This window comes from Ornithorhynchus anatinus, chromosome 10, assembly GCF_004115215.2.
Source record: "Ornithorhynchus anatinus isolate Pmale09 chromosome 10, mOrnAna1.pri.v4, whole genome shotgun sequence".
NCBI lineage: Eukaryota > Metazoa > Chordata > Mammalia > Monotremata > Ornithorhynchidae > Ornithorhynchus > Ornithorhynchus anatinus.
In genome coordinates, this window is record NC_041737.1 from 46,994,210 (window position 1) to 47,011,496 (window position 17,287).

The 17,287-nt window shown below is 45.8% G+C and overlaps 1 protein-coding gene across 3 annotated transcripts in view; it reads left to right on the top strand.

The window, feature by feature from the left end:
- NRF1 (nuclear respiratory factor 1) overlaps nt 1-17,287 on the top strand; it is a 136,482-nt gene that overhangs the window by 14,672 nt on the left and 104,523 nt on the right. For 2 of the 3 annotated variants that reach the window (XM_029073291.2, XM_029073294.2), the window contains exon 1: nt 7,475-7,569. The exons of the other annotated variant lie outside the window; for it this stretch is intronic. The gene's annotated coding sequence lies outside the window, so the exon portion shown is untranslated. Of the gene's footprint in view, nt 1-7,474; nt 7,570-17,287 lie in introns of those variants that run through there. 3 annotated transcript variants of the gene reach the window in all.

Genomic DNA, 17,287 nt, shown 5'->3' on the forward strand with positions numbered 1-17,287 from the left:
TCTGATGCTTTCCTTTTTGTTATTTAGAGCTGACAATTCCATAAGAAAAACTAACTCTTTTTTATATACACTTCTTTCTTCTTCTGTATGGTATTTGCTAAGTGCTTAAGAGTGTGTCAGGCAGGCACTGTACTAAGTGCTGAGGTAGATACAAGATAATTGGGGTTGGACACAGTCCCTGTCCCACACGAAGCCACACTCTTAGTCCCCATTTTATAGATGAGGTAACTGAGGCACAGAGAGGTTAAGTGGCTTGCTCAAAGTCACACAGAAGACGAGCGGTGGAGCCGGAATTAGAATCCAGGTCCTCTGCCACTCAGGCTCATGCTCTTTCCACTAGGTCACACTGCTTCTACACTAAGAGTTTGTACAGGCTAATACTATTCTAAATTTTTTTATTTATAATTTTTGGGTGAAGCATATCAATGTAAAGTATTTTTTTAAGTTTGAAAATAAAAAAATTACATTCTTATTACCAGCTACTTATTACTTATTAATACTTATTACTCAGTTTCATCTTTATCATTGACTACTCATTATTTGACACATAATTCCAAAACTACAGTACAAAACATTTGTAACTCATCAGCCTTGTACTGCAGTTTGGGAAATATGTTTCCTTGGATCCCCTTCCTTGTTATCTCCCTTTTCCCTTCCATCAACTAGGTTTTCAATCTTCTCTCTGGCTTTATTAAGACATTTTGCTACCACAGTCAGTTCTCCTATTATGCATGTGTTTTCGTTAAATAATTTGGACATGACATGTTGGTAAAATTAGGGAATGATTTTCTGGAAAGATGAGTAAGTTCTGGCATAGCACGATCCACAAGTTGATCTAAGTAGATTACGTAGAGGAAGAAACAATTGTATTTATGCTCATGGCATTAATCAAGATGTGATATTGCTACACTTCCCACCCTCTGCCTCAGCCTTACCATAACTTTACTGTACCAGGATTCTGTGTTTGTGATTTTGCAACTTTATTGTTAGTTAATAAAATAACAAAGGACAAACAGCCGATGTCCAACAGTGTTTTCTTATGGTATTTGTTAAGCGTTACTGTGTGTCAAACGCTATTCTAAGTGCTGGGGTAGATAAGAGTGTATGAGGTTGGATACAGTTTCTGTCCCACATGGAGCTCAATCTAAATTGGAGGGAGGAGGATTTAATCCTCATTTTACAGATCAGGTAAATTTAGGCACAGAGAAGTTAAATGACTTGCCCAAGGTCACACAGCAAACGATTAGCAGAGCTGGGAGTAGAACCCAGGCTCTCTGACTTGCAGGCCCGTGCTCTTTCCACTAGGCCATGCTGCTTCTCATTGCTGGACATCATAATAAGGGAATATTTATCAAAAAATGTCAGTCTTGGTGGTATCTTTGAATCACTTACCCTCTACATCACTGAATTACTGATTAGTCTAATAGAAAATGCATACTCCAAAGCATAAAGCATTCTAATGGTATATGTTCACTAAAAATGAACATTAGTTCATTTGTAAATCTTTGTAAATTAGTAAATGTTCACTAACAGTGAATCAGACTGTCTTAGCAATATGAAAACTAATATCTGACATTCTAAGTAACTCAAAGGGCATTATCTCATTTAATATTATCAATATATTTATGTGGGAAGGTACAAACAGATATTCATTCATTAGTTGATTTATTGATTTACTAGGTGCTTGGGAATAAAAGACAAACTCCCTGTCCAAGAGCTGTTTATAGTCTAATAGGGGTGACAGACAGACTCAAATTGGACTTATACCAAGTGTGAACAAGAGCAGGAAGTTAAGTACAATTGGTTAAAACAGAAGAAAGCCAAAATGAATAAATAAATGGAACAGACCCAAGTTTCCATACTGTATACTGTTAAGCTAGCTCCCCACTAGACTTTAAGCTCCTTGTGGGTAGGGAACGTGCCTACCTCCTCTGTACACCGTACTCTCCCAAGGGCTTAGTACAGTGCTGTGCACACAGTACACATTCAGTAAATATCATTCATTGATCAATCAACTGGAGGCTGAGAGAATGACATGACGGGGGTTTTAGTCAGGAGGAGGTAGTATTGAGAAGGCCTTTGGAAGTGGAGTGGGAAACAATCTGGTGGATTTCTAGGGGGTTGGACGATAGAGCTCCAGGCAGGGGATTTCATAGGTGAAAAAGTCAGGGGACAGAGCCAGGGCTCTGCCTGTGCCTGGACAGTATTTGCGAGTTCCCTTCCCCCATCTCTGCATTCTCCAGTCTTCCTCCACAGCAAGAATGCCATACAACCTTGTCCACCCTCTCCTCCCATTCCTCAGCCTCTTCTTGTCTTTGCCTTTCAACAAACTGAGATGATTTTAATATGGTGAAAGGAAGGAACTACAGGAAAAGGGGATTTTGGTCAAACTGAAACATCAGTCAGACTTGAAATCCAACAGTTTTCAAATAAATCACAGGTTATAGGCTCCCACCTGAACTACTCTTTGAAGTACTGTATTAAATGGGGCACTTTAAAAAAACTACGATGCTATTAATATGCTCCGGTTTCAGACTAGGTCTGTACTAGGAGAGAGAAGAAGGAACTCTCTATCAAAGTTCTGAATATGATAACACCCTCTGTTACTATCAGAAAATTTCTAATGATTTCTAACACTTGAGAACACAAATAGTGATGAACTGTTCACTTTGATACTACAGAACCAAACAAATAACTACTCTCCTTCAGACTGGGCAATTTTGGCAACTGCCCTGCCTGCCACGTTCTCTGTGGGGCTCTACAGCAGGAGGAAGAAATGATTTAGGTCACAAAGATAGTAATAAAATTTAAGATCCTTAAGATCCTTCTTACTTTTAGCCCCGTGCTCTTGCTACCTGATTAGACTGCCTTGCATTTATCTTATTACTTCCCTACATAAATGTTTCAAGTATGTGCAAAAGATGTGAAAACCTCTCTATTTCTAGGGGAATGGCTCCCACCCATTATCATAGGAGTTAACATGCTTCTCTGAAACAACTTCAGGAGAATCCAGTCTCCCCCTGACCCTCCCCTCCTCCCTTTTTGTCCCATTACACACCTACTTTATTTCTTCCCCTCTGAGGCAGTTGATGTTTGATGCCCGTAGGTTGAGGTAATATAGGCAGCTTTTTTATTTTTCTGCATCTGAGTTGCATCACTTTCCAGACATATCCATTCCTTCCCCGTGGACTCCTCTTATATTTGCATTTAAACTTTTCAACCTCAGCTAAAATGCCAGTAAGAACCAATTTCCTATGCTGGTCCAGATGATGAAATGGAAGGGTGAGGGGGAAGCTGTCATAAGTGCAATGGAAGCCAGGAGCCAGGCAGTGGTAAAGTATTCCTCATGCAAATTGAATGGCTGAACCAAGGAATGAAAACCAAGGTTCTTGAAGACCAAAAAAAAAAGAAAAATCTAAGGTCTGAGTTCCCAAGGAAGAGGTGGAGTATCATCCCTTGGAGATCTTGTCAAAAGGAGCAGACAACCATTTGTCAATCAATCAATCATATTTATTGAGCACTTGCTGTGTGCAGACCACTTTACTAAGTGCTTGAGAGAGTATAACAGTATAACAGAGTTGGTAGACACATTCCCTGCCTGGATGTTTCAGGTATTTACCAGCTTGGAGGCTGGACTAGATCATCTCTCAATGTCTCTTCCAGCAATATTTTATAATTCACTATTTACATTCTCTACAACCGAGGGATCCAGGGTGAGAAAGGATCGGGATTCTGAGGCGGAAGAGGGTGGGTTAGTAGTTAGACCATGGGCCCGGGAGTCAGGTCATGGGTTCTAATGGCGGCTCCGCCATTTGTCTGCTGTGTGACCTTGGGCAAGTGACTTGACTTCTCTGTGCTTCAGTTACCTCATCTGTAAAGAGGGGTTTGACTGTGAGCCCCATGTGGGACATGGATTGTGTCCAACCTGATTACCCTGTTTCTACCCCGAGTGGTTAGAACAGTACTTGGCGCATAGTAAGCGCTTAACAAAATTCCATCAAAACAACGAACAGCTAATCTCCACCCAAAAGGGTTGCATCCAATCTGAGATTAAATTTTTTGATACAGTTAGAAGTAGTATTTTAAGTTATTCAGGTCTCTAGCTTCAGCCACTCTGAAAATAAAGCAATTTAACGATGTGGTGTGATTGGCTAGCCCTGAGCCTCCCGCAATTAAGTCACGACGTCCTGGTTGTGTCAACCCAACACCCACCCTTTGCGTGTTTATATTTTATTCTTATCCTCGGCATTTGTGTACAAATGTGTATTTTTATTTGCATATTCGTACATTCAATCAGTTCTTCAGCAACTTCATCCTTATATATTTATACTGTTGCTTGCTGAAGCCTCCTGCCGTCACTATTTGTAAATAAATTGTTTGTCTTCCCCTCCTAGACTGTAATTTCCTTGAAGGTAGGGAACATATACTTTGCTCCTTTTGCACTTCCCTGGTGCCTAATATAGTACTTAATATTCAGTAGGCATTCAATAAATACCACTGATTGACTGAGTCACTCAGTTCATTCTTTTGGCAATGGGGAAATGACCAAGGGTGGAAAGGAATTCATCTTATTCATCTACTTCTTCCGGGATAGTATCTTTCAAACTGGCATTTAGCACACAATAATTGACATACCCCTGGAGCTATTCTCCCCCCCCCCCCGCCCCCAAGCAAAAATAGCAACTTGAAAACTTTGCTTTTATGCGAGTCCCCCTTTTTAATTAGCCCACCTCACCCAAGGCCTAAATCTGACCAGAAAAATGGTAAGGGAGATTCATTATTATTATAGCCTAACTTCATTATCTCCTTGGCCTTTAAATCACTAACCTTCTGGCTCACACAAAGAGATTTCATGCTGCTTCATTTCCCCGTACCGTCTAACTCCAGGCTTTCTCACAACTCTTGAGTTGGCAAGAGGCAGGGTACTAAATCTAGAGGCTCAGTCTCGAAATCCCCTGGCTTTCCCTCCTCTGCAGGTAACTTTCGAAGACATTGCTGTTTCCCCAGATCTTTTGAGGTCGAGTTGAGGGGTTACGGTGGAGGCAATACCCTACTGCCATGGCCATTAACCTAGGCCCGAGTGAGGTTAAATAGGCGGCAAAATATGTGGCTATAGCTAAATAGGACTAAGGTTGGGGTGGGGGTCAATATAATCATAATTATGGTATTAAGTGCTTACTATGTGCCAAGCGCTGAGGTAGATACTAGGTACTCAGGTTGTCCCACTTGGGGCTCACAGTCTTAGTCCCCATTTTACAGATGAGGTAACTGAGACACAGAGAAGTTAAGTGGCTTCCCCGAGGCTACACAGAAGACAGTAATAATAATAATAATGCTGCTATTTGAGCGCTTAATATGTGCCGAGCACTGTTAGTGGCAGAGCCGGGTTTAGAACTCAGGTCCTCTGACTCCTAAATCCGTGCTCTTTCCACTAAGCCACTGAGGGAGAGGTAAAGGCCGACCCCCATTTTAGGAAAACCAGTAAAGTGTCTGAGGGCAAGAAGAGTGATGACAACCGTCTTGGAAAAGCATGTCAAGATGAAAAGAATGGGGCAACTGTCACTCTTTTGAGGGGTGGTTAAGCACCTTGGGATTACTCTATTCATTTTATTAATGATGTGTATTCATTCAGTCATTCAATCGTATTTATTGAGTGCTTACTGTGTGCAGATCATTGTACTAAGCACTTGGAACGGACAGTTCAGCAACAGCGACAAGCCCTGCCCAACAACGGGGTCACAGCCTGAAAGGGGGGGGGGGCAGACAGCAAAACAAAACAAGTAGTCAGGCAGCAATACCATCAAAATAAACAGAATCATAGATATAGACCCATCATTAATAAAATGGAGTAATAAGTAATATACACAAATATACACCAGTGCTGTAGGGAGGGGAAGGGGGAAGAGAAGAGGGAGGGAGAAGGGGGAATGGGGAAGGGAAGAGGAGAAGAGGGAAAGGAGGGGGCTCAGTCTGGGAAGACCTCCTGGAGGAGGTGGGCTCCGTAATATTAATAATGTCAGTATTTGTTAAGCACTTACTATGTGCAGAGCACTGTTCTAAGAGCTGGGGTAGGGTAATCAGGTTGTCCCACGTGAGGCTCACAGTCTTCATCCCCATTTTCCAGATGAGGTCACTAAGGCACAGAGAAGTGAAGTGACTTGCCCACAGTCACACAGCTGACAAGTGGTAGAGGCAGGATTGGAACCCATGACCGCTGACTCCCAAGCCCGGTCTCTTCTCCACTGAGCCACGCTGCTTCTCGTAGGGCTTTGAAGAGGGGATGAGTGTATAATAATAATGGTATTTGTTAAGCGCTATATGCCAAGCACCGTCCTAAGCGCTGGGGTAGATAGGTGATGAGGTTGTCCTCCGTGGGGCTCCCAGTCTTCACCCCCATTTTCCAGACGGGGCAACTGAGGCCCCGAGAGGTGAAGGGCCTGGCCCAGGGTCACCCTGCTGACTGGCGGTGGGATTTATTATAATAATAATAATAATAATGTTGGTATTTGTCAAGGGCTTACTATGTGCAGAGCACCGTTCTAAGCGCCGGGGGAGATACAGGATAATCAGGTTGTCTCCCGTGCGGCTCACAGTCTTCACCCCCATTTTCCAGGCGGGGCAACCGAGGCCCCGAGAGGTGAAGGGCCTGGCCCAGAGTCACCCCACTGACCGGCGGTGGGATTAATAATAATAAAAATGTTGGTATTTGTTAAGTGCTTACTATGTGCAGAGCACTGTTCTAAGCGCTAGAGTAGATACAGGATAATCAGGTTGTCCCCCGTGAGGCTCCCAGTCTTCATCCCCATTTTCCAGACGAGGTCACTGAGGCCCAGAGAAGTGCCTTGCAAGTCACTTCACTTCTCTGGGCCTCAGTTCCCTCATCGGTCAAATGAGGATGAAGACTGGGAGCCCCACGGGGGACAACCTGATGCCCCTGTATCCACCCCAGCGCTCAGCACGGTGCTCTGCACAGAGGAAGCACTTAATACCAACATTATTAGTAAAACGGGGCTGAAGACCGGGAGCCCCGCGTGGGACCAACCTGATGGCCCTGTATCCACCCCAGCGCTCAGCACGGTGCTCTGCACAGCGTCAGCGCTTACCAAATACCCACACGATTATTCCACCGCTGGCCTTGGAGGGCAGCGATGGCTGACGACGACTCGTCGTCGGCCTCCCCCTCTGGGGCCCGTTGGGGGTGTGCCGGGGACGGGGAACACGGGGACGGGGAGGGATGGTCTCGTATGGGCAACGGCTTCCTTCCCCGGGAAGCGCTCCATCGGTAGCCCCCGGGAGCGGGGGCTAAGCCCCTCGGGGACAGGAGGCAGGGCCGGAGGCAGGGCCGGAGGCAGGGCCTGAGGGAGGGCGAGGCGACCTCCCCAACATGGCGGCGGGGGAGCCGGAGGCGGCCCGGGCCCGTGCGTGCCGTGCGTGCCCCCCCTCCCCCCCCTCGGCCGGGGCCGCGGCAGCGCTCGCCATTGCCGCTGGTGGCAGGAGGCGGTGAGGAGCCGGCGCGGTCGCAGTCTCAGTCTCCACGGCGCAGGCCCGCGGTAGCGCAGCCGCTCTGAGGTGAGTGCCCTACCGCGCAATCTCCAGCTATTTCAGCCCCGGCGCAGCCGCAACACGCCGCCCGTCGGCCCCGCCGCCCCGCGGCCCGGCCGTCCCCCACCCCCTCCTCCCCCCCCCCCGCCCCACCGCAGGCCCGCCCGCCTCAGGCCGAGGGACGAACGGCCGGCCCGCGGACGAGCAGGCCGCGCTAGGCCTCGGCCCGGACGCCCCCAGGCCCGGCCGGCCCAGGACCGGACCTTCCAGCCCGCCAAGGCGGGAGGACGACGACGAGGAGGAGGACGAGGACGAGGCCTACCCCGGGAGTGGGGGGGGGGAGGTCGCGGGGGGGGGGGTCCGTCCCGCCGCCGCCGCCGCCGCCACCCCCGCCTTCGCTCCCCGTTGTGTTTTGGCGGGGCCTGCAGCGCCTTCCTCCTCCTCCGGGCGGGAGACCCAGACTTCCTCCTCCTCCCTCCAGGGTGGGCTTGCTCTGCGGGGAATGCGGCGGGAGAAGACCTCCCCCCCCCCCCCCCCCGCCCCCCATTTTCATTTTACTCGATCGTATTTATTGAGCGCTTACCGTGTGCAGAGCACTGGACTGAGCGCCGGGAATTGAATTCGGCCACGGATAGACACCCTCCCTGCCCGGTGACGGGCTTACGGTTTTACGATGCGGGGGGGCAAGTTAGGGGGAAGGAAGGTACTTTCCCCGGCTCAAAGCCCCATTGTGCGGAGCAGCGTTTTGAGCGCTCGGCGGGGTGGGAAGGGGGGATTGCCAAGATTGGGACCCCCACCTCGTAAGAGAAAGGACCATCCCTGCCCTGCTCCGGACGGCCCTGGCTTTATTCCTTCATGCAACCGTGTGGATCGAGCGCCGACTGCGCGCACAACACTGTCCTAAGCGCTTAGATCTCCTCCGGGGTCCCCCCCGCCCCCAAGTCGTCTTTATGGCATCATCAGCACTATGGAGCGGTCGCCCCCCGACCTGCCTTGGGAGGGGGCTCCAAGGGAGTTCCTGTGCATTTTTTTTTTCCCCCCCTCGTGGCCGAAAACTCTTTTAATTTTGAGCCTTTTTCTAAATACGCTGGATTCTTACTTTCGGCGCGTCGATTACCGCTTTTACGCCAACCAACCGGGGGAGCTGCTGCGTGTTTTCGGCCCCTTTTCGAGCTCCAGAACTTCACGGGGATGGATTTGGTTCTGAATTTTCTATTCCTGGATCGTTTTTTGGGTGTTGGTTGGTTTTTTTTTTTTTCTTTTAACCACGTCAGATGTTTACAAGCCTATTGGACTTTCAGGAAATGCTATTAATACCTTAATTTGAAATGCCTAACTCTGGTGGGTTTGGAGAGACACTTGGGCTTTCTGGTGAGGGTTGGGAGCCCAACAATAGAATAGCATTATTATTATCAGCATTGTTATTATAATCCTTAAATGATATTTGTTAAGCACTCGAGTGTTGGGGAGATATAAACTAATCAGGTTGGACAGAATCCCTGTCCCACATGGGGCTCACGGTCTTGATCCCCATTTTACGGTTGTGGTAAGTCATAGGGAAGTGAAATGACTTGTCCAGTTTCACAGACAAGTGGCAGAGCCGGGATTAGAACCCAGATCCTTCTGGTTTACAGGCCGGTGTTCTATCCAAAAGGCCACACCCCTTCAGGGTATGTGCACTTTCCACTGTCCGCTTAATGTGAGCCCTCCCGGCCCCCCCCAATACTTTATCCGTTTGGATCGCCCTCGCTTTAGTTATTTGTCCACTTGGACCTTTCTCACTTTACTCAGTGACCGACTTAATTCAGTTTATATTACTGCCACTGCCTTCTTATGTACGACCGATGCATGTCCGTGATTTAGATCCGAATGAAGCTGGATTGGTGGTGTGTAAATTAGTGTTTCGTTCAGGGCCCTAAAACATGAAGAGTGTTCCAGACAATGTTAAAAGCCCCAGAAATCACACAGTTAAAAGCACCTGGGTTCTTAACAAGAAAGGAGGTGCAAATGTGATGTCTAACCCGATAGAGAATGGGTAAGCTTGTGTCTGGTGTCTTTCTACGGGTGAAAGCACCTCTGAGCTAACTACACGTTTTGCTCATCCTTACCCCTAGTACTAGACTCTCCACAATAAATCCAGTTGACCACAGGCAGGATAAGAGTTTGCGTTCACTACCCGGTTATGTCTGTCAGTTTAGCCGTAATTTTGCAAATTTATCAGGGTATTGATAGGAAGGCAAAAATGGAGGTGAATTTGGTATACATAGTATTTACTTTGTAGTGGCAAAATAACCTTCCAAAGATTAATTTTTTTCTGCAGCCTGTCAGAGTTGTAGCTTGGCAATGTCCAGGCAACAGGGGGGAAACACCCTGAGCACACCTTGTGGTAAATTTCTCTTACCAATGAGAATAATGCGAGAGCATCATTCTCCCATAGGGTAATCACTAGCAATAACTACTTAGAGATTGCTAGCTTGTTATCCTGTATAGCTGGACGGGGGGCAGGAGGGAAAGGTTTGTTGAGTTGTACCCCACTCAATTTACTCTGTGTTCAAGAGCACTGTCTCTAGGGCTGTAATTAGTTTAGGAAACCCGATAGCCCAAATTTAGTTCTCTGTGTGGCAACATGTACAGTCTCTGGTTGACTTTGGCATATTAGACTTTTATACTTATCAATCAAGACTCTGAAACTTTGGACCTGTAAATATCTTAATTGGTCCTGCTTACATTCACTAATGGCACCTTGCTCTTGCTACTCCATGAGAGAATGCAAGTGTGAACTTTTGGATAGCATTTTCCCCACAAGTGTCAATTTCCATAAAACTTGGGGGGGGGGGCGGCGGGAAAAAGGGGAGGCAAAGCCTATTCGGTGTCTCTTAAAGGTACTGTGTGGCCCAGAACCTTAGGACAGTTTGCACGTAGACTGTAAGCTTGTGAGCAGGGAATTTGTCTACTTATTGTTGTACTCTCCCAAGAGTTTAGCACAGTGCTCTGCACATAGTGTTCAATAAATATGATTGAATATGTACTTTGGGCAGCCGACTTTTCATTGTGGGTATAGCTGATAATTCACCGGGGTTATATTCTTTGAAAATGTGGTTGTATTTTGAGTGGATGAATTGTGGGATGTGTTGTCTCATAGTCTTATATGTTATAAATTTGGATGCCTTCCGGTATTTTGGGAAAATATGACTTTGTGTTATACCTGTAACATTAAACATCACAAAACTTAAATTTTTGTGTAAGTACCTTGTGTGCATGGCAGCATCACAACATTAAATGAGGAGATGTACAATGATTATCAGTTCGCACGAGGTGACAGAGTAGAAACTTGTTCTACTGACAAGGGGTGATTTTTCAACTTTACTCAGCCAGCCAATCAATCGGTGGTATTTACTGAGCACTTCTTAAGCACTTGGGAGGGCACAATACAGTAGAGATGGTGGACACAGTCACCGCCCACAAGGGACCTGCAGTCTAGGTGGGGGTCTGGGGGGAGGTAGACATTAAAATAAATGAGGGACATGGCAGAGTATGTTCACAAATGCTGTGGGGCTGGGGCTGACCATCAAATGCTTAAAGAGTAAAGATTCAAGTGCACAAGCAATGCAGAAGGGAGGGGTAAGTGAGGGAAGTGGGGGCTTAGGTGTGACATCCTAAGGAGATGTGATTTTTTTAGTAGGGCTTTGAAGTTGGGGAGAGTTATTCATGTCTGTCTCCCCCTCTGGACTGTAAACTCGTTGTGGGCCGGGAATGTATTGGTTATATTGTATTCTCCCAACCGCTTAGTGCAGCTTAGTGCAGTGCGCTGCACACAGTAAGCACTCAATAAATACAATTGACTGACTGAAGGGGAGGGAGTTCCAGGCCAGAGGGAGGATGTGGGCAAGGGGTCATCAGTGAGATAGATGAGCTTGAGATGCAGAGAGTAGGTTGGAGGAAGAGTGTGCCCGCTGGGTTGTAGTAGGCGATCGGCAAGGTAAGGTGGGTGAGGGAGAGCTGATTGAGTGCCTTAGAGCCAATGGTAGGAATGTCAGATGTGGAGGTGAATGAGCAGCCACTGGAGGTTTTGGGAGTGGGAAGATGTGAGTAGAAGGTCTTTTTTTAAAAAATTAATCTGGGCAGCAGAGTGAAGTGTGGACTGGGGAGGGGAGAAGCAGGAAGGTCAGTGAGGAGGCTCATGCTAAGTAAAAGGTCTGTCCACAGCCATTTTTTCTAAAAGTACCTTAGAGCAAACTGACTTCTGAACACCTGCACATCTTTGAATTTCTATCGTATCAGGGTCCGCTTCAATTATTTTTCTAGATTCGTCTTTCTTGAAAACTGATGCAAGAATAATAATTGAAGGATTTGTTAAGCACTTACTATGAACCAAGAACCGTACTAAGCCCTGGCGTAGATATGAGATAATCAGGCTGGCACAGTCGCTATCCCACAAGGGGCTCACAATCTAAATAGGAGGGAGAACAGATATTTCTTCCATATTTTACAACTGTGGAAACAGGTACAGAGAAGTTAAGTTGCTTGCCCGAAGTCACACAGCAGGCAAGGGACAGAGCAGGCTCCCACGCCTGTGCTCTTTTCACTAAGCATACCACTTCTCAAGAAGAGAAGACTTCTAAATCTCAAAATTTTAGCTGCTGGAGGAGATACCATAACTTCTTAATCAGTTTAAACATCTTTGCCGTGGTTCATTGGATTATCAGAATTTGAGGGCCTCATTGGACAATGATTCCTCTAAATGAGATGCAGTTTCACACTGTCATCTGCACGATTCATTTCTAAATGAAGTTGAAAAGGTGACACAAACCAGGCAGAGTTTCTTCCAAGATCCATTTATGGTTGATTTACTTAATTTCAGCATAGGTGGGGAGAAGGCAAGAAGGGATTTATCAGTGATTCATTCATTCAATAGTATTTATTGAGTGCTTACTATGTGCAGAGCACTGTACTAAGCGCTTGGAGTGATGTTCAACCGGAACTTCAGTCAGTCATATTTATGAGCGCTTACTGTGTGCAGAGCACTGTACTAAACCCGTGGAATGTACAGTTCTGCAACAGATAGACAATCCCTGCCCAACAATGGGCTCACAGTCTAAAAGGGGGAGACAGTTAAACAAGTAGTCAGGCATCAATACCATCAAAATAGATAAATAGAATCATAGATATATACACATCATTAGTAAAATTAATAGAGCAATAAATAATATATACAAATAGACACATTCCATATCCACAGTGAGTTTATGGTGTTGAGGGGGCACTTCAGGGCTCGTCGGACTTTTCATTGGGGTAAAATCATCAAACATAGATTCTGCCCCCTTGGGGTGTTTGTAACCTGTTGTACGATATTGAAGAGTACTATTTTTCCCCAGGTTGCATACATTGTAGGATCATTGCAACCTGGGTTTGTCTGGATTCAGGAATGGGTTATCTCAGCCTCTGTCTTCAGTGGAGATCCTAAAAGGCAGTGAAATAACCTAGTGGGTGTGAGCAGGGGATCGGGCCAGTGGTGAGCCGTCATACTTAGGTCGATGAGGTCCTGGGGGCCAAATTGGGGTGCCTGCACTACTGGCTCTCAGTCACTCAATGGCATTTGAGTACTTACTATGTGCAGAGCCCAGTACTTATCTCTTAGCATGGTACAAACCTAGCTTATTTCAAATAATTCAAATCTGTAGCTTGGGTAATTGGATAGAATTGGCAACCACCCTGTCAAGAACTCAAATCAGTTTTGTTTGGGTACTGAAATCGGTTTTAGCCCCTTTTAGTTTAAATTGTGGGTTTTCTGCTATTGGGTGAAGTGATTGTAACTCCGTTAGTCTGAACTCTTTGAACACTTCGGTTCCTGGAGCAGTGAGACTTCTGGCATGTTTCCAGGATCTGTCCTCTTCACTTGAGCCTCTTTAATAAGGTATTTAAGCAGTTACTATATGTCAAACTCTGTTCTAAGCCTTGGGGTAGATAGAAGTTAATTAGGTTGGACATGGTCTAAGTTCCTTGAACTCCATCCCTTCTCATCTTCTGAAAACACCTGCACTCACTCTTCTTTTCAACCTGACTGCTGTCTTCAAGTCCTCATTCTCTGATGACTCTTTCCCCTCTGCCTTCAAATATGCCCATGTTTCCCCTCCTCTTAAAAAACAAACAAAACCTTCTCTGGACTCCAAGCTCCATCCCAATTCTTGTCCAAAATCGTCCTCCAAACTCCTCGAATGAGTTGTATAGCCCAACTGTACTTCTTGACCTTGTACAATCTGGTTTCCACCCCCTTCAATGAGAACATTGTCTCCAAGATTACTAGTCACCTCTTGTCAAATCTATTGGACTAGAGTCTATCCAAATCCTTCTTGATGTCTCTACTGCTTCAGAAGCTGTGGATCACTGCCATCTCACAGTGTAATCTTGGTTTTTCTGAGGAAGTTCACTGACCAGTTTTTCTCTATCTTTTGCCTGCCCTTCCTCTGCCTCGCACTCCCTAACTGTGGATGGCCCCTAACTGTGGATGGCCCGCAATGATCCCTTTATCTTCTCAATTTACACACATTCCCTTGGGCAGGTCATCTACTGCTCCCCTTCTCTACCTTGTGCATTTCTTCCTAACTCCAGGTCATTTCTGCTGATACCCTGCCGGCACCTCAAGTTCCAAAATCGAACTCTTCATTTCCCTCTCAAATGATGTCCATCTAAATTTCTCATTACAGTTGATACCACCACCATGCCTACCTCTCTCGCAAGCTCGTAATTTTGAGTCGTCCCTCTCTTTCCATCACCAAATCCTGTCCGTTCTTACTCCGTAACGTTTGCAGAATCCTGTCCTTTCTCTCCATACAAACAGGAACCACACTAGTCCAGGCACTCATATCCTTGACTTGACTCTGGTCTCCTAGCTGGCCTCCCCGCCTCTCCCACCATCCCTCTCCTCTCAAGTTCATTCTTCACTTTGCTGCCTAAATCAGTTTTCTAAAATGTCATTCTGCACACAGTTTCCCACTCCTCAAAATCCTCCAGTGGTTGCCTGTTTTTCTCTGCATCAAACAGGAACTCTTGACCTTCGTCCTTAAGGCACTTTTATCAGCTCTCTATCTCCTATGTAGTTACTCTTATCCCACAGAAACTTCAGCTCGCACCCTTTGTTCCTCTCAAGCTGACATACTCATTGTGTTTTGTTCTTGTCTCTCCTGTGGATGCTCTTGTTCACTGCTTCTCTCCTGCCTGGATCCTCCTTCACATGCAACAGGCCACTGATCTCCCCACCTTCAAAGTCCTTCTGAGTGAAACGTCATCTCCATAATGCCTGTAGATGATTTCTACATCTCTCCCACCTTGTGTTCCCCCCATGCCATCTCAGCATTTGGGCACGACCTAAGCCCTTAAGTTCTCACAACCTCCTGCAGCACTTCTGTACCCATTTTCTACTCTAATTTTTGGCTCCCCTGCTAAGTCATAAGCTTCTTGAGGTTAGGAATTACGTTTACTAATTCTGTTGTACTTTCCCAAGTACAGTGTATTGCACCGACTAGATGCTCAATAAAATCTACTGGGTGAGAAGATACTTCTACCCAATGAGTCTTGAAAATCTCGTGACTGTGTACAAGTCCCAGGGAGGGGAGGATTCAGGGTAAAAAAGGTCCATTTCAACCCATTTTTCCCATCACTGTAGACAACTCCACTATCCTGCCTATCTGATAAGCCTATATAACCTTGGCATTATGCTGTACTCATCTCTCACATTCAATCTACATATTCAGTCTGTCTCCAAATTCTTTCAGGTTTACTGTCACAACATCACTAAAATCCACCCTTTCCTCTCCATCCAAACTGCTACTGTGCTGATAGAACCACGTATATACTACCTTGACTGCTGCATCAACCTCCTTCCTGACCTCCCTGCCTCTGCTTCCTGGCTTTCCCCACTGAAATCGACTGCACTCTGCTGCCTGGATCATTTTTCTGGGGGAAAAAAACCCAAAACCCTCTCAGGCCACTTTTTCCTACTCAGGAACCTCCAGGGGTTGACCATCCACCTCTACATCAAACAGAAACTCCTTACCCTCGCCACCTAACCTTATTTCCTATCACAGTCCTGTCCACGGACTTCGCACCTCTTAACACCAACCTACTCACTATACTTCAGCCTTGTCTATCTGCCAAACCCTTGCTCGTGTGCCCCCCTGGCTTGGCACTCCCTCCCCTTCATATACAACAGACCTCCCTTCTCCGCTCCCTTTTCAAAGCCTTATTAAAATCACATCTCTAAAAGACCTTCCCAGACTAAGTCCTCATTTCCCCTACTCCCTTTACCTCCTACTTCACCTATGCACTTGGATATTCACCCCACAACACTTACGTACATACCTGTAATCTTTTTTCATCTCTATCTCCCACTCTAGACTGTAAGCACCTATTGGGCAGGGAATGGGGAGTCCAACTCTGTATTGTACTCTCCTAAGAGTGGTGCTCTACCCATAGTAAGCATTCAATAAATACCACTGATTCAACCTGCCCACCACAAGGCCCTTCCCCCTTTCTAATATTTCTATTGCAAATCCGAATGACTATCTGTCACCATCAGGTCACGTAGGATTAGTTGGCCGAAGAGGAATCTTAGTGAGTCTGGTTTCAGGAATTGCCCCAGTTATCCAGACAGTGGAGAAGCAGCCTGATCTAGTGGATAGAGCTTAGGCCTGGGAGTCCAAAGGAGCTGGGTTCTAATTCCAGCTCTGCCACTTGTCTGCTGTGAGACCTTGGGCAAGTCACCTAACTTCTCTGTGCTTCAGTTACCTCATCTGTGAAATGGGGATTAAGACTGTGAGCCCCTTGTGCGACATGGACTGTGTCCAACCTGATTAACTTGTATGTTCAGCAGTGCTTAGTACAGTGCCTGGCCCTGAGCATTTTCCTGAGGGAGCCAAGACCCTTTCACACATACAGAAAATGGTGTGGAGGCCAAAATTTGGCCTTGTTGTTAGGGTGAAAGGAATTATTTTGGGGTAATAGGAATATGAGGTCCAAGTTCAAAAATAAAATGGCAAGTAAAGAATTTAAAAAAATGGATTAGCCTAACTTCGACATTTAATATGCCTAACATTTTGTTTCTACTCTGTGGTATATCTAGTATTTTCATTGTGCAGTGTTAATATTGATCTATATTGACTTCTGTATATAAACAGCAAAATTTGCTGTTTAAAAGGGAATTTTAGGAAGCGCTGTTAATGGTGCCTTATTTTTTAGTAATCCATGCCACAGTTTTGCTCCATAATCAGAGCTCCCTTTCTATAAAATATTTGTATTCTAGCACTGGTGATTATAATCTTTGTGTTTTTGGAACCTGGAGAGCTCATGTTGCTGCTGTCACTGAATGCTAATGTAACTTGCCTAGCAGCTAAAACCTACAAAGACTAGTGGAGAGAAAAGAAACAGTAATACATATATGAGAGTAGTAGGCAGGTTGCTCAGGAGTATAAACCATGGAATGGAAATATGGGGGCCAGGGAGTAGTTATCCAGTTTACTCTCCCAAGTGAAAAGAGCTGGTAAAAATTCTCTAGAGGGAGATTATTCTCCTTAGGCCTGACCTCATGAAAACCTCCAGTGGACTGTGAAGTCTCCAATTGGGATGCATCAGAATCCTCCTGGGAATTTCTGAATATCTTTAGGCAAGGCCTATGTGGCCTTTCATTTTCAGATTTTACTTAAAATTTTCTTTGGGATTATTGAATTTATTTTTTTTTAAACAGTGGGGA